Source organism: Hemitrygon akajei, chromosome 20 (genome assembly GCF_048418815.1).
Source record: "Hemitrygon akajei chromosome 20, sHemAka1.3, whole genome shotgun sequence".
Lineage (NCBI taxonomy): Eukaryota > Metazoa > Chordata > Chondrichthyes > Myliobatiformes > Dasyatidae > Hemitrygon > Hemitrygon akajei.
The window spans coordinates 29,944,856-29,970,253 of record NC_133143.1 but is presented as its reverse complement, the minus strand read 5'-3'; the positions used below and the strand labels follow the sequence as shown (position 1 = coordinate 29,970,253).

Genomic DNA, 25,398 nt, shown 5'->3' with positions numbered 1-25,398 from the left:
AACAGGTAATCTTATAAAACAAAATATTCTAAGTTGCATCACACAGGAAGTGCTGGAGGAACTCAGCAAATCAGGCAGCGTCTATGGAGGGGAACACATGCGTGAACCTAGAATGAGGGGATGTTTTTAGAATGAGAGAGTCACTCATATAAAATGAGATAAAGAATTTGTTCCTCTCAGAAGGTTGAATGTCATTGGAGTCCCTTACTTCGATAAATAGATTTTTAATCCATGGAAGGGTTAGTAAGAATAGTAAGAAAAGTATCTACTGAAACCAACTGAGATCAGCCATATTCTTACTGACAGCAAAACAGGCATGAAGGATACAGCCTACAGCCTACTCCTGCTCCATTTGATTTAACATCCTGATATTCTTAAAGCGCATGCTTCCTTCAGAATGGTGAATTATCTGTGAAATAATATGGAATCTATTAATAATGGGCACTTCTAGAAATTCCTTCAATTCATTCCTTACTTGATTTCCATCTCCATTATCTATTATTATTAAAACAACTGTTACCTCCTCCACTTTGACCACTTTGCACTACAATGGACTACATTTTTGTTTTAATATATTCTTTCGTGTCAATTTTGTGTAATTATCATTGTAACTGTGCACAGATATACTTGTGCACGTGATTATATACTCAATGTACTTGAGATGGTGTTTTCAAATCTGAGGAAAGTTTAAATAGATTGGGTTTATTTTTCTTGAAGTGGAAGAGGCAGGTATTCTCAACAACATTTAAACATCTGAATGAGCACTTGAGTTGCTGATGGATGAGCGGCTGTGGACCATGTGTGAGTAAACAAGATTTGCACATGAATATGGGGGGGGGGGGGGGGCGGGAGCCAAGGGCCTGTTTCTGTGCTCCATGTCTCTGAATGTAGTGGAAGGCTTCAGGCTGGAGTCATGCCTTAACGAAGAACACAGAAATTTACAGCATATTACAGGCCTTTTGGCCCACAATGTTGTACCTACCATGTAACCTACCCTAGAAACTGTCTAGAATTTCCCTATAGCTTAGCAAAACACTGTAGCAAGCAAGACCCTTGGTGCTGGCTGGATACCAGAGTTGCAGACTCAATGACGGTGACGGGTACATAATTGGTGGGAAAGGTTAGTGGAAAGGAGAAAGGGGATCAGAAGCTATTTGGTGGAAGGGTTAGGTTTCATTGGTAAGGTACAGAGAGGTGTTGCCAGAACTTGTATAAGGGTCTTTCAGGGCTTCATGGATTAATGTCCAAGGATACACATCATATCAAAAGGACAGGCAGGAAGGCAGGGGGGCAGCAGTTCTGTTTTCATAAGAAATGAAATTAAGTCATTAGAAAGAGATGACATAGGGCCAGAAGGTGATGAATCATTGTGGATAGAGCTAAGGAACTGCAAGGGTAAAAGACCCTGACGGCAGTTTTATACAGAGCCCCAGACAGTAGTAAGGATGTGGTCCACAAATTACAATGGGAGATAGAAAATGCATGACAGAAGGGCAATGTTACAGGACATGGGATACTTCAATATGCAGGTAGATGGGGAAAATCAGGTCAATGCTGGATTCCAAGAGGGGGAATTTTTGGAATGCCTACAAGCTGGCTTTTCAGAGCAGCTCATGGTTGAGTCCACTAAGGATCAGCTATTCTGTGCAATGAACTGGAATTGATTAGAGAGCCTAAGGTACAAGAACCTTAAGGGGAGGTGACCATCAAATGATCAAAATCACTATGAAGTTTGAGAAGGAGAAGCTAAAATCAGATGTATCAATATTACAGTAGAGTAAAGGGAATTACAGAGGCATAAGATAAGAGATGGCCAGAATTGATTGAAAAGGAATACTTGCAGGGATAACAGCAGAACAACAATGGCTGAAATTTCCAACAGCAATTCGGAAGGCACATGATTACCGGGTATATACATCCCAAAGAGGAAGAAGTATTCTAAAGGCAAGATGACACAAATATGGCTAACAAGGAAAATCAAAGCCAACATAAAAGTGAAAGGGAAGGCATTTAATAGAGCAAAAACTAGTGGGAAGTTAGAGATTTGAAAGATTTCAAATACCACCATACGGCCAAAAAGTGATTAAGAAGGCAAAGATGGAATATGAAAGTAAGATAGCCAATAACATTAAAGAGGATACCAACAGTTTCTTCAGGTACATAAGTGGATACCCTGAAGGCAATTTGCAGGTTGAGTCTGTAGTGAGGAATGAAAGTGTGATGCTAGCGTTCATTTCAAGAGGACTAGAATATAAAAGCAAAGACGTAACGTTGAAACTTTATGAAACTATGGTGAGGTCTCACTTGGAGTGTTGTGAGCAGTTTCAAGCCCCTTATTTTAGAAAGGATGTGCTGAAACTGGAGAGGTTCACGGAAATGATTCCAGGATTGAATTGCTTGTCATGTGAAGAGTGTTTGATGGCTCTGGTCCTGTATTCACAAGGATTCAGAAGAATGAGGAATGATCTAATTGAAACCTATCAAATGGTTAAAGGCCTCAATACAGTGGATGTGGAGAGGATGTTTCCTATGGTGGGAGAGTCCAAGAATGGAGGACACAGCCATAATAGAGGGGCACCCTTTTAAAATGGAGATGAGGAGGAATTTCTTTAGTCAGAGTATGGTGACTCTGTGGAATTCTTTCCCACAGGCAGCTGTGGAGGCCAAGTCTTTATATGTACAGCAGAGGTTGATAGATTCTTGATTGTTCAGGGTATGAAGGGCTATATGGGAAAGCAGGAGACTAGGGCTGAGAGGAGAACTGGATCAGCCACAATGAAATGGTGGAACAGACTTGATGTATCAAATGGCCTAATTCTGTTCCTATATCATACGGTCTTATGTTATTGGGTCCTAATCTAGTTCAATTATTAAAAAATCATTTTCACAGGAATACCCACTTGTCCCAGTTGAATAACAGTGACAGCTGTCCCAGATGAATAACAGAATAACAGTTATCCCAGCAGAATAACACAAAATGAGCTGCTTATGCATTTGATTTGTGAAAATCAATGTATCTGAAATAAAATGGCATTATTTGAAACAATTTCTAGGCCATAGCTTTTTCATAAAAATATATTTTTATTATTAATCCACATCTATGCCAAGAGGCTATCCCGAATAAAAGTCTTTGAGCTGAACTCAGTGCTGTGTAATAGACAAATTAACCACTTCAACTTAAAATTCATCATCAACATCTATGCTTTAATTACTTTTCACCTCATCAATTGGTAGTTGACTCTTTTTCAGCCTCAAAGCATAATATATCACGTTTTGGTCCTTTCTCCCAATACCCATCACCATAACCAAAAGCACTGACACGTGAGGCTGATGGCTGATGAAAGCTCAGCCCAGGGTCATTAAACCAATTAGGTGGTAAGACAATATTACCTCCAGGTGAACTAATACTTTTCAATCTCTGCTGGTGGAGACTTTCTCGGACACAAAATCTGAGGATAGGGTATTCTGATATCTACATATTAAAGCTGTCATTCATTTGCCCTAGCACATATGCCTTGATTGAAAACTCTCAGAGTCCAAAATCACAACAGCTATTTGTAGGAGTAGCTTGTAGTTGGAAGCAGGTGACATCCTGACTGGCAGTTTTCCATGACTGTCAGATATTGAACTACTCTGCTGTGGAAAGATATCTTCCCGCTTTGAAGTTACCTCAGTGGATTCAGCTGAGGCTCAGCAAGAGGCCAGCAATGGCCTGGGAGAGACATACAGCTGGAATCTGACAAAATATATCATTTGGAGTGATTGTGTGCTGACTGAATCCAGCTAAATACTGGTTCAGTCTCATCAATCCACAATAAGCACACACAGGAAATTTGTTTGGAACAATGCCAGTGGTAGCGAGACGTTTTCACTAATGCCTTTGCAACCACATTACTGATCAAAACAATGAAACAGCTTATTCCCATGGGATGAACACAATAAAATATAACAAGATGAGAATACCAGTGCTGAAACCTTTCCATTACCCTGCTCTGAAGAACTTCACTAAGTTTGATGATCAATCTCCGGTTGTGTCATGGCTTTGAACTAACATTGCAGCATGTCTTCCTGCCAGCACACCCGTCAGTGATGGGAGTGAGTGTGAAAAAGGTTGGACATTAGTGGGTAGCACAGTGATGCACTAGCAGAGTGGCTGCCTCATAACCTCAGTGACCCAGATTCAATCCTGCTGTCTGCTCCAAGTTCAAAAGATTTCCCGCTGAATGCATGGGTTTCTTCTCTTTTAAAAACTCATCTCATCGACGCACAAGTTGCTAGATCAATTGGCCAAAGTAAATTGTCCTTTGTGTATAACTAAGTGCTGGAATGTGGAGGAGTTAATGAAGAAGGAGGGAGAATAGAATTGGATGGATTAGAATAGGTACCCCTTGCCCCCCTTGGTCTTTCAGACTTTGTGGGAGTGCCCTCACATTATACAACTCTAAGACTCTTTAGATTTGACTCTAAGAAAAAAAATCACTAAAATATTTCCTCCAGGAACTCTCTAGAGGATAATTCTTTCTTAATACTAATTAACTATACCTACACATCTGCAAAATCTTCGAAGTTCAAAGTAAATTTATTGTGAAGTATGCATATGTCACCATAACTACCCTGAGATTCATTATCTTGCAGACATTCACAGTAGAACAAAGAAATACAATTCAATACTACACATCAACAATCAATGTGCAAAAGACAAACTGTGCAAATACAAATAAATAAACAGCATTAAGAACATGAGTTGCAGAGTATAATATTTGCTGAAATACTTCTGAGTATTTAATTATACTCTTTCAACTTGGATGAGCACTTGAGAGTAGAAGTAGGTATGAGTATAGGGAAGGTAGCAGAGCTATAGGATTAAGGTTGGATTCTCCAGAAAAGACCCAATGGATTGAATTGGCCCCTTTTATGTTCTGTTTCTGAAATCCTGTTGCTTTGCTGTGTAGTATGTCAAAGCCCACAATGTTTTGATTCCATGATACTCTGTGGATTTATGCCTTTGTGTTCAATTTACGTTCAAACAACAAATAGTATTTGTTGTCAGGCTACAATACTTCAGGGAATATCTGACTAAGCCAATACTTCACATTTCCTTGCTTTACCAAACCACTTTCAAGTGTAGCCTTAATTACACTCACTTAAGCATTCCTTTCTTAGACGATCATGAACTGGCAGCAGACATCAATTCTGTTTTAATGTTAAGTGTTTATTAATTTCCTAGAAAATTGATTGATAATAGAGCTCTGTCTTGACATCCAGTACAGAATTTTGCAGGTCTAACTTGAAGTAGCTCTATAGAATGGCTGACAACATTACCTGCTACTATCCCCTTCAAAAGGTGAAAAGACGCAGCTCAAACTTAAGGCAGTTACTTTTGTTCTGAGAAAGTTCACCACTAATTTTACCACTTACACCATTAGGCAAATTTCCAGGTTTTCTATATATATAAAAAATCAATTCAGTAAAATCAAAGAAGCAAGTTAATAACCTGCATTTTAAAATGAAGTACTGCTGGATTTAGGTATACCAGTTAGGACATTTAAAGCTCTATACCATAGTAGTAATGTATTGGACTTATTGGAAATATAGTCAAGATTATTAAGTCACCAGAAAAACAGAAACAAGATTTAAACTTTGTGACAACTTTTGTATGATACCTGCTTTTATTTGATTTGATGCTCTAAAGTCCCCAATAACTTTTCATCTTGCAGTGACCATATCAAGTCACTTATGTTCACACCTGGAAAGAGATCAAAAGAAAGGCTGCATCAAGTTAAGATTACACTAATGTAGTATTAGTACAAAGAAATTTCACTACACAAGTCCCTCAATAAACCTACTCTTAATCTTTAGGTAAGGGTGCCTGAAGATGAATTAAAAGTACTCAGAAGAAAACTAACTTCCAATTTACCCAGTGTGTTCTTGGCATCATTTCCACCCTGAGTACTTCAAAGCCAATTAATAATTTAGCGGCAAATATACTGCTTTAATTTATGAACTGTGACACCCAATTCAAAGTGTTGCACACAGCAAAGTACCAGATGATGCTTCAGTGTTTAATGTTGGTATCAGGGTAAGTTCCTCTAATCTTTTTGAAATAGTGCCTTGGGATGTTTTATCTTGACTTCAGAGGACAGAGCTACCTTTGGTTTTACTTCTCAACCTAAAGTAGCTTCTCTGACAGCGCAACAATCTCTCAGTTATGCATTATGATGACAGCCAAGATCAAAAGTTGCGTATGTTATGTTTGTGGCAATAGGAAGCCAGGTGGCCGTGTTTGTAAGACAGAGAGATGAGGAATAAAATTGCAGCTGTTTATTTTACTTTTAAGTCATCTACCCAGATCGCCCTCTCACATGATGTTCAGTATGTAACACACAGGCAAGCTTGACAGCAACCTGTAAGAGTCGTAACATTTCCCTCCCCCCTCATATTTTAGAGTTTCAGCCCCTTCCCATACACCGACCAGCTGCTGAACTATTAACATTCAATGGAGTAATTGTCAAATTCAGTCAACAACATTTTTTTCTAAACTAGGGAGAGAGGGTAGACTGCCTTTATTACCAGATGTAACCCTGGGGATTACTCTGCTCCATGTGATAAGGGCTAGTCATTAAACTAGAGATTCAATCTGTCTCGAGGCTGCCTATTCCTGTGAGGGAACTGATGAACTAGGATTGACGCCTAAGTCATTTTATCTCTTGGTGTTGTATATATAGATCTTGGCTTGGGTACTGTATTGTCAGAAGTGGACACCTCAGAAATCACAGGTGATGTAAGAGCACTGGCTGTGTCATTAGATCTTAACTGAAGTTCGGAAGTTGTATCAGAGTCCTGTCCGATTTCTACGATGGAATCTGGATTGGTCAGTTTGTATTGCTTTTCAGTAGCCTCAGAAGCGGAAACAGCTGACCAATACGCCTTCTCCAGATGTTGTGGTTACTAGTTTCCACTGTGTATGACACAGGACCAGCTTGTGCCACCAGTGTTACAGATATCCACTTTGTTCCAGAGATACAGTTTTGGGCAAGTACTCTCTCTCTTGCTGTCAAGCTTCTGTACTTTGCTTTGGTATGTCTCTCTGCTTGGAGTTTCCATCCATTTAGTATAATCTGTTCCGTGTTTGGGGGTCTAAGCAGATTAAGCCGGGTGTGAAACTGTCTTTTCATTAGTGCACTGGCTGGAGCCATTTTGGTGATGACGAGATATGTTGTAGTATGTCAGCAAGAAAGTACTAAGACACTGGTTGAGGGATCCACTTTTAACTGAAGACTTGAGGGCTTGTTTCATTGTTTATACGAGTCATTCAGCAAGGCCATTAGTGGCTGAATGATATGGTGCTGGCTTGATGTGATAAATATCGTAGATGTCAAAATATCATAAATTCCATACATGTCTTTAACTCTTAAGACAGGAGTTGTGGGCCCACTGTCACTTACAAGTTGTTGAGGAAGCCTAAAACTGCTAAAGATAGAACATAGCTCCTCAATCCATTTTTCAGATATAGTGCTCTTCATGATGGCAACCTTGGGCTATTTGTGGTATGTGTCCACTATGATCAAGAATATATGGCCTTCTACAGGTCCTGCAAAATCCTCTGCCATCATTCTTCAGGCCATTCCCATGGATGCAAAGGAGCCACCTGAGGAACATTTCTCACGCCCTGACAATGTGGGCATGTTTTGGCGTTTTCTTCAATGGTTACATCCATTCCTGGCCACCAGGAATTCCTGGCAGCGTGCAATTTCTTTCATGCACACTACGCCACAGTGTCTCGTATACAGCTCAGCAAGCACTTGCTTCCTTCATGGTGGAGGAATGACAACATGGTAGCCCCATAGTAAACATCCAGCTTGGACCATGAGCTCCCTCCATCAAACCTGGTAAGGTTTCAATTCTATAGTTAGGTTTCATGAGTTATTATGTCCATCTCTTTAGATAGAACAGGGTCAGTACATGTGTGCTTCTGGACTTGTGCAGTAGTTATCACAGCTGTTTGTACTTCGTTGAAGTAAAACATCTCTTTCAGGGATGGCTTTGAAGCTGTAAGAGCTGAGGGAAGTCTGGAACGTCCATCAACATTCGAATGGTACCCAGAACTTTATATAGTACTGATGTGCAGGGAGTAACAGAGGCAACGTTTTATTCGACAGCAACCAGGGAAGGAATGCTTGCATGCGGACCAAAAATTGATGTAAAGGGCAATGATCTGCCAGTACTGTCAATCGTCATCTAAAGAGGAATTGATGGGATTTCTTAACTCCAAAGACAATAGTGAGTGCTCCCTGGTCAACTTGGGTATAGTGGCTTTCTGCCTTGCTTAATATCCTCGAAATGAAAGCAATTGGATGCTCTTCACCAATGACATAATGTGTGAAATAACAGCCCCACTGTATGGGCAATGATGGATTGAAGTGTGTGAGTGCTTCAGATAGTGACAAAGCTGTTATGGCCTTTTTAAAAGCCTCTTCACGGTGATCTGTCCACTGTCAGTACGTTCATTCATTTGAAAGCTCATGAAGTGGTTGTAGCATGCTAGCTAGATTAGGAACAAACTTTATGCAGTATGTTAGTAGCCCTAAGAAAGATTGTAATAGACTTATATTCTCTGGTTTTGAGCCCTCCACAATTGTCTTCACCTTTGACAGTGCCTTGTGAAGCCCTGAGTTGTTGACCGCTTGGCTCAAATATTCAACTAAAGGCCAAAAGAACTCACACTTGTCCTTCAGTACCCTTAGCCCATATTCCTGGAGTCACTGCAGCATATCATCCAGGTTTTGCAGGTGCTCATGCTGATTTTTCACAGGAATGAATAAGTCATCCAAATAGCACTGCATCCCTGTCAAGCTGCTCAGGATGTAGCCCGTTGCGGGAGCCGAGATGATGCTAAATGTTCGGCAGCTGAACATTCTTCTATGAGTCACTATGGTCAACAGTTCCTGTGACTTTGGCTCCACGTACATCTGCAATTACGCTTAAAACAAATCAAACTTACTACATGTCTGTCCTCTGGCCGATCCCGCAAAAATGTCTTCAGTGAAGGAAAGAGGGTATTGTTCAGTTGTAAGAACTTGGTCTATGCTTACTTTGAAGTCTCCACAAAGTCTTAAAGACCAATGCACTTTTAGGATAGGAAACACTGGTTTAACTTCCACATACTGGTTACTCTGTGCCAGTCTTTCTAATTCAGCCTCTACCTTTGGTTTGAGGGCATAAGGATCAGGTCTTTCCTTCAGGCATTTAGGTGTCTTGTCAGGCTCAGCAGTGATTCCTTTCATATAGCCCAGTTCTCCGCTGAATACTTCTCTAAGTTTCCTCTAAACCTCTTGTAGACCTGTGCTTCTACACATTAAATGCACTTTGTGCCAGTTGAACTTGAGCTGCTCCAACCAGGAGATAACTACCTTTAACAATGTTTAGTGGAAGGTTTCTTCATTCATTAATCTCCACTGTAACATATGCTACTCCCCTCACTGGAACAACCTGACCAGTGTAAGTCTTTAAAGTCAACCTTGGCCCTTCTGGGGTGAGATGCTGCAGCAATTTCTCCTTGTTAACCATCTCTGACACCAGCAATACTGCAACACGTGTCCAGTTGCATCTTCACTGTGGCCCCATACAAACTTGGGGTTACCCAATAGACGCCTTTGTGTCCTGAATCAGATAAAACATGCAAAGCTGCTTCAACCATTGAGTAAGAGTCACTCAGTCCATCCTCAGTATGCTCTATCAGGTTCACATGTTTCTTTTTGTTTTTCCAAAAGTCATTTTTCTTTATCAGTATTTTTGGCTGATAGTAACTTCTTACTTTTACAGGCGTGTTCAATATATCCCTTTTTTGTCACAGCTTTGGCAATCTAAATCCTTATACTTTTACCAAGTGCCCTCTTTTGCCACAGTGGTAACATTTACTGCTAATAGGTGTCTTATTCTTAAAGTCAGTAGAAACTTTATGAACTTGGGTAGATGTGCTTAATAGCTGTGCTTCTTTAGTTGCCATCTCCATAAATGTATGAAACTCAACTGCCTTCTGTAATGTTAGTCTGCCTTCTGTAAGCAAATGCTTCTGAATTGCCTCACTACACAGACCACATAAAACTCTATCATGTAGTGTGCTATTCAGAGACGGCCCAAAATCAGAGAGTTCAGACAATTGCTTCAGCACTGCCACAAACTATGAATTAGGCTCTCCTTCCTCTCGACTTCGTTTATGAAATCTGAACCTTTCAGCAATAAAAGTTTAGGTGAAAAGTAGTCCTTGTAGACTTTAACTGTGACCTCATAAGGCTTATTGCTAGGGTTAGCAGGTTGTACTAGACTGTGTAATAAATTAAATATTTTTGCACCCATCACAGAAAAATTGGAACATGAATATCACCTGAAATTTAACTTGCCAGTGCAAAATATTCAAATCGTTCAGTATATGAACTCAATTGTTCTGTCATTTCGTCATACGGCCCTATACTTCCAAACACTGTTGCTATTTTCAAACACAATCACATTCCAGAAATGTTAACTAGTTTTATCCATTTCCCTCACCCTCTCTTATCTGTTTTATTTAACCATTCCATTCTCGTTCTCTCCCCTCAGACTCTTCACTCACAATGCTTCCTGTGGCCATTTTTATCCTCTCACCCACATTACACAGCGGTATAATGCCAGCATTGCACGTGGACTTTTCTTACCAAAAGGGAGAAAACAATAAATACCTCGTGAGGACATGTCACCTTGTCATTAGTTGTTCTGTCTGTGGTACCGAGAAGCCAGGTGGCCGTGTACAACACACATATAAGAAAGTGAAATGAGGAATAAACATGCAGCTGTTTATATTGCTTGTAAGTCATCTACCCAGAATGCCCTCTCACATGATGTTCAGTATGTAACACACAAGGAAGCTTGACAGGGTCAAAATATGCATGAATACATAACAGCATAAACACTGAATAATGCTCCAGTTGCAATGATTATTGCTCACTCTGGATTTTGAGCATATTTAGAAATGGCCATTTTAATGTCATCTACTTAACCATTTATGCTTATGTATTCTGCTCGATCAAAAAAGCTGACGTTCCTCTGTGCAAAAATAGTTTCTAAACATCACTCATATTAAAAGCCAAAGTTTGTTCCCCCTGCTTTTACTACAATGGATCTTCCGAGTAAAAGCCAATGTATTACATTAAATTCCCTCAACATAGCCTATTGATTCCAATTGTAAAGTCAAACCATGTGAATTGACTCAGTTGGAATTTTTACTCTGTTTTGCATATTTGTAATTTAGCTGATTTTTTTTGGCTTGTGAAGGGCAGGCAGTGCTAGGAGGGGGTAAAGGGGATTAATAATTATTTGGTGAAAATATTAAATTGAACCTTCCTCTCTGTGCATTCAAGGTGAAACAGATTTGTTACTCAAGAGACTGTAAGTAGTAATTAGCATTCAACATAGTATATACAGATTATATATTTCATTTCTAAATTGGCTCTCTCTGTAATTACTTCAGTACGCTTTACATGAAGTTACTGGCTGCTAATCCGTACCACATACTTCCTAGACTGAATATATTTTTCTCCATGATTAAACAGTGAAGAGACAATAGATTTATTATATTTCAGCAATTTTTTGTGTGTCTATTTCTTTTAGCCCAGCTCTTCCTTCCAGAAAAGACAACAGCATTCAGCATACTTAAAAGGACCACCCAATAAAAGTTACCCAGGAATGAGGAGGACTTCATGGTTGTCTGGTTTAGTCAAGCTTTTCTCAGTGCATCTTAAAAAAAACCAAATGTAGGTATGAAATTCTACCCTCTTTTCCACAATGGAATATAGAAAAACTCTGACAACTAACTGTCTATGTCTTAAGAGGTCTATAATTTTCACTAAGGACTTCCTCAATGCATATCCCTACTGGGATTAAAAATAATGAATGCCAGTTAGGGAAAAAGTGACCATGAATAAGGAAGCACAAAACACACATCTGCATCCTTGGCAATCCTCAAAGACAGCTGTTAGTGGATGACTTGCCACCAACCTCTTGAAATAACTCAGCAGAGTGGAAGAAAGGTCAAAATAGTGAGCAGTGAGCCTCTCCATGGTGACTAGTGGCACTCTTGCCAAATCCTGAACCCACTCTACTTCCCATCTTCATCCTGAGCTCCCTCACATCAATTAATGCGCGAGCCTTTACTCAATTTCCCCATTCCATGACTATGGTAGATTCTCGCAGTCGTTAGTGAAATGCAGAATTTATTGTTATTTCAACCACCCCCACCCCAGCTTCGTGCTGTGGACTGTTTTGAGTTGGCCATTTTGTACACCCTTCAAGAGGTGATACTCAGGTATGCACCCCTGTGTCCTTCTGTGCATGGCTGACACACACTGAAGACAGCTTTTCTTATGCTCCCAACAGTTGGCACTTTAAACTGTTGCTGAGATTGTTCTGAGACAGTATATAAAGAATTCATTCAATCTCATTTCCTGATCGAAGCACTTTTCTACCCCTGAAGAACAGGCATGGGGCTGCAAGTCTGAGTGTCAATGTTTGCCTCATGCTCCAGAATCACAAGTCTTCCAATAGTAATGGGCTTTGCTCATTTTGGTATCAAGTTGTCAAAGCGAGTTGATGAAGAATCAAGCCAAGGTAGAAAAAGTGGTCCATATTGTCCAGAGCCTCATTACTGATGTGATATTGGCAGAAACATTGTCACAATGCCGAAAGAATGACTTCAGAATTGATTGCTGTGCCCAACTGGTGCGTGGTGAGAAAACCTGTCCATCATGATCTGCAATTCATCAGATAATTTACAGAGAATCACTGCACAGCCTTTAAAGAGCAGAACTTGAATGCTGCATTCTATGCTTTACTGCTCTGAAATGATCTAAAGCTGAACAATCTGTCATCTAACCATGATTGAATTTGTTTGCCAGATTGATCGCTTCAAAAACATAATTAAGAAGAATGGAGAAGATGCCAAGTTTACAAGCATGAAGGCACAGTTTCACATCCTACTAATATTGATGCTGAATTTCGATGTTTTATTTTCATACCGGGTGCCTTGCCCTCATTTGTCCTGCCATTTCCTGACTAGCGAGAGTTTTGGATGCATTTAACCAATTTTCAACAGGATCTTGTAGATACCATTCCAGCTGGCTGCGTCAATAATATTTTGTGCATGAATGCACGCTATACAGAAATACAGCCCATACACTTGTTGCAAATTGAAGTCAAGGACAACATGAAGCATATTTTGCTCACAAAGCATCCACCACTAATTTCCGTAAGCAGCCATCTCGGTCACTAGGTTTCATCAGTCTCTCGTGTCCTTCAATCTGTCAGTGACTTATTATCCTTTTCTCCTTTGGCTTCAGGCTTAATGTAGAGCACTGAACTTTGGCTTCATTGACAATTTAAATCTATTTTGGGAATGCATCACATTTTTCAAACCCAATGGCCTTCCCCCAAACAGTGTAGGCTCACGAACGCTATCTGCAAACTTTTCCATAGCGCTCTGGCAAAACCACATATTTGACCATTTACAATCAATCTTCCAACCTACTTGAACGGTTCTGTAAGTGTTACCCATTCTATTCAGACCATCTTCACTGGAAGGACCCACAGATTGAATTATCCTATTAAAAGTGTTAACAAATAACCTTCTCTTAAAATCTACAGCACCTCCCCTGTTGCACCACTCCAGGATACTCTGTTTGAGCTACCTCTTCTAAATGTGAGATCCCTTTCAATTAAGACTTATCTTAAATTACTTTATTATCTCTACAAACCTTGATTTTATGTTCTTAACTGAGATCCAGATAAATCAAAGTAAGATTTACAGTTACTTGAACTGCGTTCCCCTGACAGCGACAGTTCCAGTGTGCCAAGGCCCAGTGGCCAAAGTGGGGGGAGGGGGTGCTTGCCACCATGTTCAAAAAGCGTTTTAGGTGTAATCTATTGTCTGTCAACAATATTTCAAGTTATGAGGCACACGTTTAAAATTTGTATTACATATCCTGTTCTCTGAGTTACCATTTGTTACACTCCTAAACCCAATGCCTGCTTTCTCTATTTTACTGAACTACAACAGGATCGTCATTGCTGGTGGTTTCAATATTTGTATTAATGCAGACTCTATGGCAGCTGAATTCATGAACTTGCTAGGCAGACTAGATCTTACCCAGCATGTCAATAAGCCCATCCATCAAGTACACTTGACTTAGCAATGACAAAAGGGTTAAATATTATTAATGTCTCTGTCTGATACCACTATCTCTGATAGTTTTGTGTATTTTTTAGATCATAAGACATAGGAACAGAAATAGGCCACGGTCCATTCAATCTGCTCCATCATTCCATCATAACTGATTTATTATCCTTATGAACCCCATTCTCCTGTCTTGCTTTCTACATCTTCCGATCCTATGTCACCTCTTTCTAAAGATTTGATTTCACTTTTTTCCCCAACAGAGCCACCCTACCCTCTCTGCCTACCTGCCTGTCCTGTCAACACATTGTGTAACCTTGGATTTTAAGTTTCTATCTTCTTTCAGCCGCGTCTCAGTGATGCCCACAATGTCATACCTGCCAATCTTTAACTGTGCTACAAGATCATGTATCTTATTCTGTATACTGCGTGCATTCAAATATAACACCTTCAGTCCTGGATTCATCACCCTTCTCAATTCTGCCCCCATATTACACTTCACCTCACCCCACTGACTGAAACTTTATGATCTGCCTGTCCATCCTCACAGTCTCATTGCACACTACATCTGTTTGTATACCAACTGCCCCATCCTCAGTCCTATCACTCCCGTTCTCATCACCTTGCCTACTTAGTTTAAACCCTTCACAACAGCTCTAGAAAGCCAGCCTACAAGGATATTGGTCCCCTTCAGTCCAGCTGTAACCCATCCTTTTTGTACAGGTCATACTTTCCCCAGAAGAGATCCCAATGATCCAGAAATCTGAAACCCTGCCCCTTGCACCATTTCCTCAACCACTCATTTATTATTACTATCATCCTAATCCTGCCCTGACTAGCACGTGGCACCAGGAGTAATTCGGAGATTACTACCTTGGAGGTCCTGTTCTTCAGCCTTTTCCCTAACTCCCTATACTCCTGTGCAGAACCTCTTCCCTCTTTTGTTTTTATTTATGTTATTGGCGTGAATGTGCACCATGACTTCTGGCTGCTCACCCTCCTTCTTGAGAATCTTCTGTGACCGCTCTGAGACACCCTGGACCCTAGCAACTGGGAGGCAACACACCATTCTGGCTTCTCTTTCACGGCCATAGAATCTCCTGTCCATCCCCCTAACTACCAAGTCTTCTGTCACTATTGAGCCAAAGCCTGTTCACTCACACAATGGCAGCTCCAACAACAGCCTTTCCACTCAAACCCTGTTTCTTTTATTGGCCCTAGCTAATTAATCCAAGCAATCTCCCACTCCCGAAAGGCCCCACTCAATTTCTAAAACTGGTGCATAAAGTCCACAAGGAACCATCTTCAACTCACTCTGTGACCTCCTGCTCTGCATGATTTTTGATGCCCTCCTGTCTGTAACCAAGACCAAGAAAGAAATTACAATTAAACAGCTACCATTGCAATTGGAGGGTGTACCTTATAAGGCTAGGTTGAGAGAACTTAGCCATTTCTCCTTGGAGCGACAGAAGATGAGAGGTGACCTGATAGACGTGTATAAGATGATGAGGGGCATTGATCATGTGGATAGCCAGAGGCTTTTTCCCCAGGGCTGAAATAGCTAACATGAGGGGGCATAGTTTTAAGGTGCTTGGAAGCAGATACAGAGGGGATGTCAGGGGTACGTTTTTCACGCAGAGAGTGGTGGGTGCTGGAATGCACTGCTGGCAGTGGCGGTGGAAGCGGATACAACAGGGTCTTTTAAAAGTCTCTTAGATAGGTACATGGAGCTTAGAAAAACAGAGGGCTATGCACTAGGGAAATTCTAGGCAGTTTCTAGAGTAGGTTACATGACCAGCATAATATTGTGGGCCGAAGGGCCTGTAATGTGCTGTAGACTTCTATGTTCTATGCTCCAAACAATAGTTTCTCAATGCTGCAATGCAAATTAAATTCTCTGAGCTAACTGGTTTATCTGACCCATGTAACCTAAATTGTTCAGTAAATGAAATAGTTTGTACTTTCAAAAATAACTTGAATATATTAAACACATTCTTCCTAGCTAAGTAGGGTTAAAAAGAAATCACTCAGTAAAACATTGCCATGGTTAAACAATTCTGGCTGCAAGCTTAAGAGATCATTCAGAGTAGCTGAAAGAAAATGGAGGAAAAGTGAGTTAGATGTCCATATTCATATTTCCAAAGAAAAACTAGCCTCCTTTAACGCTGCTATACACTCTGCAAGAAGAGCCTATTTTTTCCCAAGATTATTACTGAGAATAGCGGTGATTCAAGAATATTGTTTTCAACTATAAACTGACTGAACCCTGCCCCAACCTATAACGACCTCAGTAAAGCATCAGCAACAAAACGTAATGAATTCGCAGTATGTTTTAACAACAAAATTACTTCCAGGAAGGAGAGTTCTGCTACAGATACTGGCAATCTCTATTGCCAACCTCATATAAAGATGACAAACACGTTAAAATTTACAAGTATTTCCAATGCAGAGCTTCCTAAGATTGTAATGAAGTGTAATTCGACTACTTTCTGTTTCGGCCCTGTCTGCCACACTTTCTGAGGACTCTTTTAATAATGTTTTCAATTCTGTTAGAAAATTTATTACCACATGCCTTGAAAATGGAGTTTTTCCAGAGGCCTTCAAAAATTGCAGCTGTCAAACCCCTACTTAAAAAGCCAAACCTTCATTGTGAGGTACTAGCTGACTACAGGTCCAGATCAAATATTTCTTTCTTGAGCAAGATTCTTGAGGAAGTCATTTTAAACCAATTCAACAACTTTCTGAGTGAGAATATTCTATAAAAGTTTCAATTAGGTTTTAGAACAAATCACGGGATGGAGACGGCCCTTAACAAAACTGTCAGCAACATTAGGTCCAGCACTGATGCCAACAGGGTGTCAATTCAGATTCTCCTAGATCTACAGTAAATGCTGCCTTCAATACAATCGACCACAACATTCTCCTAGACCACCTTGAGAACTGGGATGGCCTCTCTGGTGGTGCTCTTAATTGGTTTCACTCATTTATCTTAGAGAGAAACTGTATTTGTCTGTCTTGGAAACCAGTTTTCCAAATGATGCAATGTACCATTTGGTGTTGCTCAGGGTAGCTATATTAGTCCCCTGCTCTCCTCCTTGTACATAATCTCCTTAGGAGACATCATTTGAGAGCACAAATTTGATTTCCACATTATGTATTTGAACCTGATGATGATTTCTCTGACTTCTGTATGGCTGCAGTAAACAAATGGATAAGCATTTAGATTTCCTAAAACTAAATGAAGATAAAACTGAATTTTTTTTAGTTGGTCCAAAAGGGATAAACTTCTTGATAAACTTGGGAACTTGGCTCCCCTTGTAAAATCAGAAGTACCAAGAAACAAGCCTTAGCGTGACCCTTGTTTCAGATTTGAATTTTAAATCCCACACAAAAAAATGACCAGAGCAGCATTTCTAATTTAAGAAATATTGCAAAAGTACGTCTTTTCTGTCATGTTACGATACTGAGAAACTAATGCACTCCATGAGATCGAATAAACTAGATAAATGCAATTCACTTTCTACTGGCCTTCCAAAGCAAACTATTGACAAAGCTCAATTCATTCAGAAGGTCACTGCTAGACTTTTAAATAAAACCAGGATGAGGGAGCATATCACTCCTGTCCTAACTGGACTGCATTAGTTTCCTGTATCTTTTAGAATTGGTTTTTAAGTTCTTTTACTTGTTTTTAAAGCTCTCAATGGTCTGGGACAAGAATACACCACAGAAACGCCTTTGCTTTATAAACCTGCTTGAGCTATCTAGCCCCCTTCTGCAAGTCTCTTAAATTTAAACAATCTCCATCAAAATAAATTGGTAGGTTAGCTTTTTAACCACGCTCCTAAACTGCGGAACTCAATAAATAAAACTATAGGGGATGCTGACTCAGTTGACACTTCTAAATGCCAGCTCAGAGTCTATCATGCCTTTAACTAACATCATTTTGTCATCTACTTTTATGGTTGAACTTTAATACTTCAGTGTAGATTAAAAGAATACCTAATTAGGCTAATTTCATAATTTAACTAGGAATGTAAGACTGAAGCTTGCTGAAGTAATAAGTATTTGCTTCACATTTTTCAATGATAAATTCATAGAATTATTTGATGCAGAAAGGGCTGTTCTGCCCATCACATTTTTACTGATCCTCTGAAAGATAACCCAATTTGTTCATAGCTGATGACAGAACCTCCAAGTAAGATGGCGGTGCACTTGGTTGCAGCAGCCTCTCTTGGGCCAACCAATGGTGTAATTGTTCATCCTTTAATACTTTCTTATGAACACAAGATACTGCTGGATGTTAAGAACACCATGCATAACAAGTCTACCCCACTAGCGATTGGCTGGATAGCAAAGGAATTGCACAGTATAGACTTATGGCATACTGTTTCATCGCTTGCTAAGGTTTCCCAGGGAAGAAGGTGTCAGGAGTGGTGTGCAGTCCAACAAATGGTGCAAATATTTGTCTTAAACTTTTTTCTTGTGATTGTAGGATTGGACATTGCTAACATAAAATACTGCAAGTCTGGTTCATAGGTGAGACAGGCGATGGGGGAGCTGAGTGACCTTGGTCATTATGCGAGTAACAGGCCCTCCTGTCACGGTGTTGCCTGTTACAGCCACCCAGAGGAGGAGGTGTCAGAGGTGTGGGAGAGAACAAAGGCATGGCGGCCACACTGAAATCCAAACTGAGATGGGCACTGGTCCTTCCCATCAGTGCTGCTCTCCAGTGTTCACTCCTGAAAGGCAAGCTAGATCGTCTTTGTCCGTGGCTGCAGGAGATGAGGAACTGCTGTGTTCACCATCAATCTGCAGGACATGCCACTCAGGGACTTGTGCTAATATTATATTTTGTGACTGCACTGTACCTGCTATTGTAACTAAATGTACTGTGTGCAGCTGTAATGTACTGTTCTTGGCTCCTTGGCCCCGAAAGAACATTGCTTCATTCAACTGTATTTATGTACATATTTGAATATTTGGTTTAGTTGGCGTTAAACTTGAATTCTCCTTCCAATGGCTCAATTTTCTTTTTCAATTGTATTTATAATTCCTTTCTAGAATTTTGTATGGAACCAGGTATCATTAACACTTCAGTCAAAGCATTCCAAATCATGACAATCAACAAAGTGGGGGGAAATACCCTCCCCTTTCTCCAGACTCTTTTGGTAATGATGTTTCATCTTGATATCTCTTCTGATTCTTGACCTATCAGTGGAACCAGTGTCTCATCTACTCAACTAAAATTAATTGAATTGCATGGTTGTGTCCCCTTAAAATTAATCCAAATCACATGCCTGATTTTTTTTCCCCCATTGCAGCAGCACCGACAGGAAGGACTGCAAAGCCAATCTAGTTCAATCCTGACTTCCCGGGCTGTCCACAGGGAGTTTCCACATTCTCCCTTTGACCAGGTCATCCCAATCATGTGCAGGTTGGTAGGTTTGTAATTTGCTCCCAATGTCTGGGCAACTGGTAGAAAGCAATCATTGATGTTTTGGGTCAATCTCTCACCCTCACAAGATGCTGTTTGATCTGTTGAGTTTGTTTGTTGCTACACTCATCCCACTATTTTTATTCCTTCTAATTTTCTCCTAAACTCCTAAGTTTCTACCAGTCACCTACACACTATAGGCAATATACAGTGGTAAATTAACCTACTACCAATCAGTTCTAGCAAAGGATCTTCAATCCGAAGAGTTGGCTCTGTTTCTCTTCTCATAAACACAGCCTGAACTGCTGAGTATTCCCAACATTCTTTGTTTTTATTTCAGATTCTTAGTATCTGCATCTTTTAAAAATTTTTTTAACCCACAACTCACAGATCTTTGGGACCTGGGAAACCAGATTCCCTGGAGGAAACCCACATGGTCACAGGGAAAATGTGTACACTGCACACAGACCCCGCCCAAGGTCTGGGTTAAACCTGGATCTCTGACATTGCAAAACAGAGTTGAGGTTGACACTTGTATTTCAAACTCACAGCTGTGTTTGCATGCAGTTCTATGTACTGCCATTAATAAGTGTTCCTAGATTTTCAATATTCCTTGAAAAATACGTAGAATTAACCCGGCAGTTTTTCAGAGCTGGGCATCAGTCATTTAAAACGTAGGTCTTCATGCAGCCAAATAAAACATCAATAAAAGTTCCTGGTAATTGTTACATCTGAGCAGCCTGAGATTTCTTCTAACACTAGAAGGAAAGCAGCTGGAGTTATTGGTGATTGCTTCATAATATTGTCCTAATTATGCATACATGAAGCAGGGCCTCAATGGCCTTCAGAAATTAGATTGTGTTCAGCTAATTTTGCCTGTGTTATACAACTAATTGCTCTGAAAAAATAAATCACAAACAAAAACTGGGATCTCACAGCACAATTCCTTATGTCTACATTTATTGATTTTGGTTCCTCTTAATTTCTGCCGTGCTTGATGAATCCTGGACACTGAAACAACATCTAATGCCATTTTCATAGATGTTGCCTGACCTACTGAGTTCATCTAGCATTTTGTATGTGTTACTTTAATAACATGTCATACACATCTAGAATTGGATATTCTGTCGGAATATTTTGGTGCCTCCTCAGTTATATTAATATTTTGTTATCAAGGGGACATGATGGGGGTTCTTGGGCTGCTTCCACTAACAGTCCTAATTCCTATAGCTTCCAGGATGTCTGCAATCAATTCATCAGGAACTTTCACTGTCTCAGTGAGACCTGCTTCTGCACAACTCAAAATAAACTTCTTGAGTATACAGTGGAAAACCAACCATTTATGTTTGTTCTTTCAGTAGGTCAACATTGCACTGGAAGACAGATTTGGAATCAACATAATTCAACTCATATTTGGGCATTTCAGAAGATGGACTTGCAAAACAGGCAGCTCAGATCATTTACTGTACAATGTTGAGTCTGTAACCAAAGGGGGAAATGTTAATTTCCCATTGTTTCTCATCTCCAGGTGAAGATTCCTTCTAATTTGCACAGTGACATCACCTTTTCTGTGATAGATTGCAGTGAGTCGGGGGGTGCAAATAACAGAAGATTTTTTTTAAACTGTCTTTCGTAACTTTTAAATACATTTAGAGTTTGGCAACATGGCAAATTTCCTTTGCCAAACACCACTTTAATTTTGTTAAACTCATCTTTCATTACAGCTGGATTTTAATATCTCTTTGCAAAAGTGCATGCATAAAGTTATTTTAAAAATCTGTATTGTGTTAAAAGCTTTAGGTTTTATTATTTTTTTCTCTATTCATTTTCATCCTTGCAGCTCCTCACAGTCTCAGTTAGATTCTTATTCATTAGACCCACCCCTTCTTTTCCTCTGTTCTTCACTTCGACAATTATTTTAATACTACCTGTAAAAGTCTTCCACGTGTGCATCAAGTCAGTACCAAAACATATGGCTCTTCAGCTACCACCAAGAGATCCAAGGGTGTGTGGTTTCATTCACAGACAATATGAAACACTATTAATATTGCTGTGGCAAATTTGTCAAACATAAAAATAATAATAACTAACAAAGCAAATGCACTTTTCCATTTTTCCACCTCCCTCAGCCTTCTGACAAAAAAAAACAAAACCATAAACTTCCCATCATCTCCCTCAGCATTGTAACATTGTACCTCTATGCTGCCAGCGCAGACTGGTTGCCATTGTTTTTCATAACCACCTCTACCCCATCACCCTCAAAACCCTTCTTGGAAACACTCTAATTTCTAAACACTAAGCTCCCGCCATCTTTCTCAGCACCCTCGGGCTACCCACCATGCCCCTCACTGACCATTTCATCCTCTGGATGACCTGTCAGTGTCTGCTTTACACTTTCTCCTCTATTTATTTCAACAGTCACTTACACATCCAAAACCCTTTTGTTGCAGAACTGTCAAGCAGTATGAAGGAAAGTAAACCTGCCATTTTCACAGCTAAGCAAGGCCAAAGGAAGGTGGTATGAATACAAGTGATTGCATGACACCAACAAAATCACATATAATTTGAGTTGATTCCAGAGGTGGGCCACAGGAGGGCAAAGTATTGGAATGACACAGGAAAACTGTTGAGGGAGATATGTGGCATGGGTGAGTGAGACAGAAGCCCAATTCTTCTGTCAGCATCTTCCTGGTGCCACTTGCTTGGTGAGCATTGTAGCATGTAGTCTTTAAGGTGGATCAATTTTGCGCAGAAGGAACATGACCAACAAATTCATTTACTCTCAAGTTTGTCAATGTACTTTTTTGGATCATCATTGATTCTTTTCAGATAACATTGGAGCAAAATGTTTCATCAGCCTCCACAGAAAGTTGTAACTGCTGCCAAATAACAAGCTGTACCTCTTAAAGCTACTGAACCACTGTCACTGCAAGAGCATAAAAGGAAATGCTCTTCTGTGCGACAGTGGTTTGGCAAGACAAGTATACATAACAGACATTGTGAATTGAAGACTAGTGGGAGATGTGATTACAGATCAATGTGTATCTTCACAAAACTAAGATAGCAATGTCAGACAATGTCATCAGTGCATATCACTTTGTGGTAGTGGAAAGCCAGTTTTGATAGGTATCTAGCATTTTGATAGCTTAATTGCTGTGTCAACACTATTACAAACCAGCAGCACACCAGCTCAACACAAACACTGTTGATGCAAGCCTTGCATTGCTTAAAGGAGAAATTATAGTTGGCCTTTAGGGATGGTTCTTCACCACCCTTTTTTTCCCTCCAGACAGGTCAGAATTGATCCAGGATGAAGTGTGCATGATTAATTTTGCATTCCTAGAGCACTCTTAAGGTAAGGAAACATTTCAAGAAACTGCAGAGAAGTGTTAATAGACCAAACACGACATAGTGTAACAATGTAGATAGTAGGATCAGTGGCCAAAAGCTTCATCAAGGATGCCCGTTTTAAGGAACACTTTAAAGTAAATGAGAAGCATTGTTGGATTTAATGAGGAAGTTTCAATACTCTTGCAAAGTAAAAGTTCACAAACCAATAGAGAGCCAAAGAAAATCAGTAACTGGAGGAATTGGTTTTAGAGGTAGGGAGGGCTGGGACAGTTGAAAGAAAACCTAGAGATGTTCCTTAAAGCTTTGATATATTGGTGATATTTTTACCCATCACCTACTGTCAGGCAAAGAGCCTCAATGACTGAAGTATTCCTTTTTCTAACACTCCGAACAACTTCACTAGTTCAAAGGCAGCTGAGGACTCAGAAGTGGATAAGACAGTTTCAAGCATTAGACTGAAGAACCACTCATTTCAAATGTCACCAGGGTGCTAGAAACACATTCCCCTTTTTTAGTATTAGATACAAGCACATAATTGCAAAAAAAAACCACTCACCAGCAAGAGGTACATTCTACAGCAAAACTCTGATGACCTATTATCCAATTATTTGGAAAATTCTATGGCTTAGCATCAAGGTCACAAGGTGACGTTGATCTTGTTTCCCTTTGAACTCCCCTTAAGCTCACCAGCCTGTTTCCAGCTACCTTTAACTGTATTCACTGAAATAAAAGTTGATTACCTTGTAACACTTTTCAAAAAGTGAATTTAGAACCTATTGAGGTTTTTATTGGAGTAATAACCAACAGTCCAGAAAATGTGCAAGTACAGTATTATCAAAGGACTGAAGACAGTAGATAATCAGAGTTTTACTACCATATTTAAGTTCATTCATAATTATCTGAGAAACAAGGAAAGAAGAGAGGTGAACTTTGCATCCATTCTAACCAATTCAGAGTACTAGCAGTGCAGAACAGGGGACTTTTATATGCTTGATGACCTTTAGAAGCCAGCACTATATGTTTCCTAACCCACTGAGAATGTCTCTCTGCAATACGTATTATATTCACGTGGAACTGATTTAACTGTGGCTAATGAAAAAGTGCTCATTCTTCATTGTCTTCAAGTGTTTATGGACTGTGGATTGCTCTAAACCAGTAGCAGTTAATTCAGACGTGATTTCAGATATTTAGGATGACATAGTCAGTTACAAGACTGTTACACACCAAGGGGTCGAGATACCAGTATATATCATGAGAACGAATCAATGTCACCTGAAGGTTGAGATGCCTCGATAACTCAGGTTGTACCCAGTTATTATTCTACATGACAGATATCCATGCTGAATTTGACTTTATTTTGCTGCTCTAGTAAGGTCTAATTATGTTTAAAATGATCACCCCATTTACGGGCTAAATTGCGAGAAATAAAAAAATACTGGGCTCACTACGGATTATATACTGTTGTGTAATATGAACTAGCAGTTTGTATGTAATATGTAAGCTAAGGAATAAATCTTGGCTGCTGCAAAAGGAGATCTCTCACATTTTCTGTAAATAATTCCATGTAAACTTTTACCAGCCCATAAAAGAGGTAGAGTCTCAATTTATTATCTCATCTGCAGCTTATCATTATTCCTTCAGTAATGGCATTGAAAGGTTTTGTTTTCCATGTGAATGTGCTACTATTGAGCATGGGAGGTGTCTGTGTACAGATGGGTACTTTGGTGCAGAATTTTACATTCACTTGATTATTCCTTAAAAGGTAAGCATTCTGATATGCCAAAGCTCACTCAGAGTTCACAATGATAAAGAGGTTATCAGCAGTACAGCAATATTGAACAGTTAACTGTGAAATTGAACATTAGTGTCAATATTTCTTCAAATGATCCACTATTTTGCAATCTACCCCACAGTAACTCCAGAAATAAATGAATTGACAAGAAGCACTTATGAACAATTCTTGCTGTTTAAAAGAAAAATCTTCAAAATGTTTTGGTTTTTTTTTGGCTAAAGTATAATTAAACTTCTAAGTTGCAGTGTCATTACTATTACCATTTAACCTGAGAAATCTTGTCCTGAGAAAATAATGTTATGCCATTCCCTCTTATACATTTTAAATTGCCATGGAGATCAGAACTTCTTTTAAAATTAGTTTATTCAGGAAATTTTAGTTTCCATCTTTTCTCACAGTTATACAAGATATAAAAGGATCAAAACAGAAGGTTTAAAATGTTAATTAAAAATTGTGCTTTTTAATTGATTAGTCTGTAAGAACTGTTCACTATGATTGATTTCTTCATTTCTTCTTCTTGGGGAGTCCACTGGTGCTGGATCTCTTAAAACCAAAAAGTGACAGCAACTGATGCTTAAAGGGCAAGTCCATAGTGCAGACATTGCTAAATGTGTATCAGCA

At 39.6% G+C, this 25,398-nt stretch overlaps 1 protein-coding gene across 6 annotated transcripts in view; it reads right to left on the bottom strand.

The window, feature by feature from the left end:
* LOC140713685 (catenin delta-2-like) overlaps window positions 1-25,398 on the bottom strand; it is a 1,190,818-nt gene that overhangs the window by 961,731 nt on the left and 203,689 nt on the right. For 4 of the 6 annotated variants that reach the window (XM_073024066.1, XM_073024071.1, XM_073024072.1 and 1 more), the window contains exon 2: window positions 5,664-5,746. The exons of the other annotated variants lie outside the window; for them this stretch is intronic. The gene's annotated coding sequence lies outside the window, so the exon portion shown is untranslated. The remainder of the gene's footprint in view (window positions 1-5,663; window positions 5,747-25,398) is intronic. 6 annotated transcript variants of the gene reach the window in all.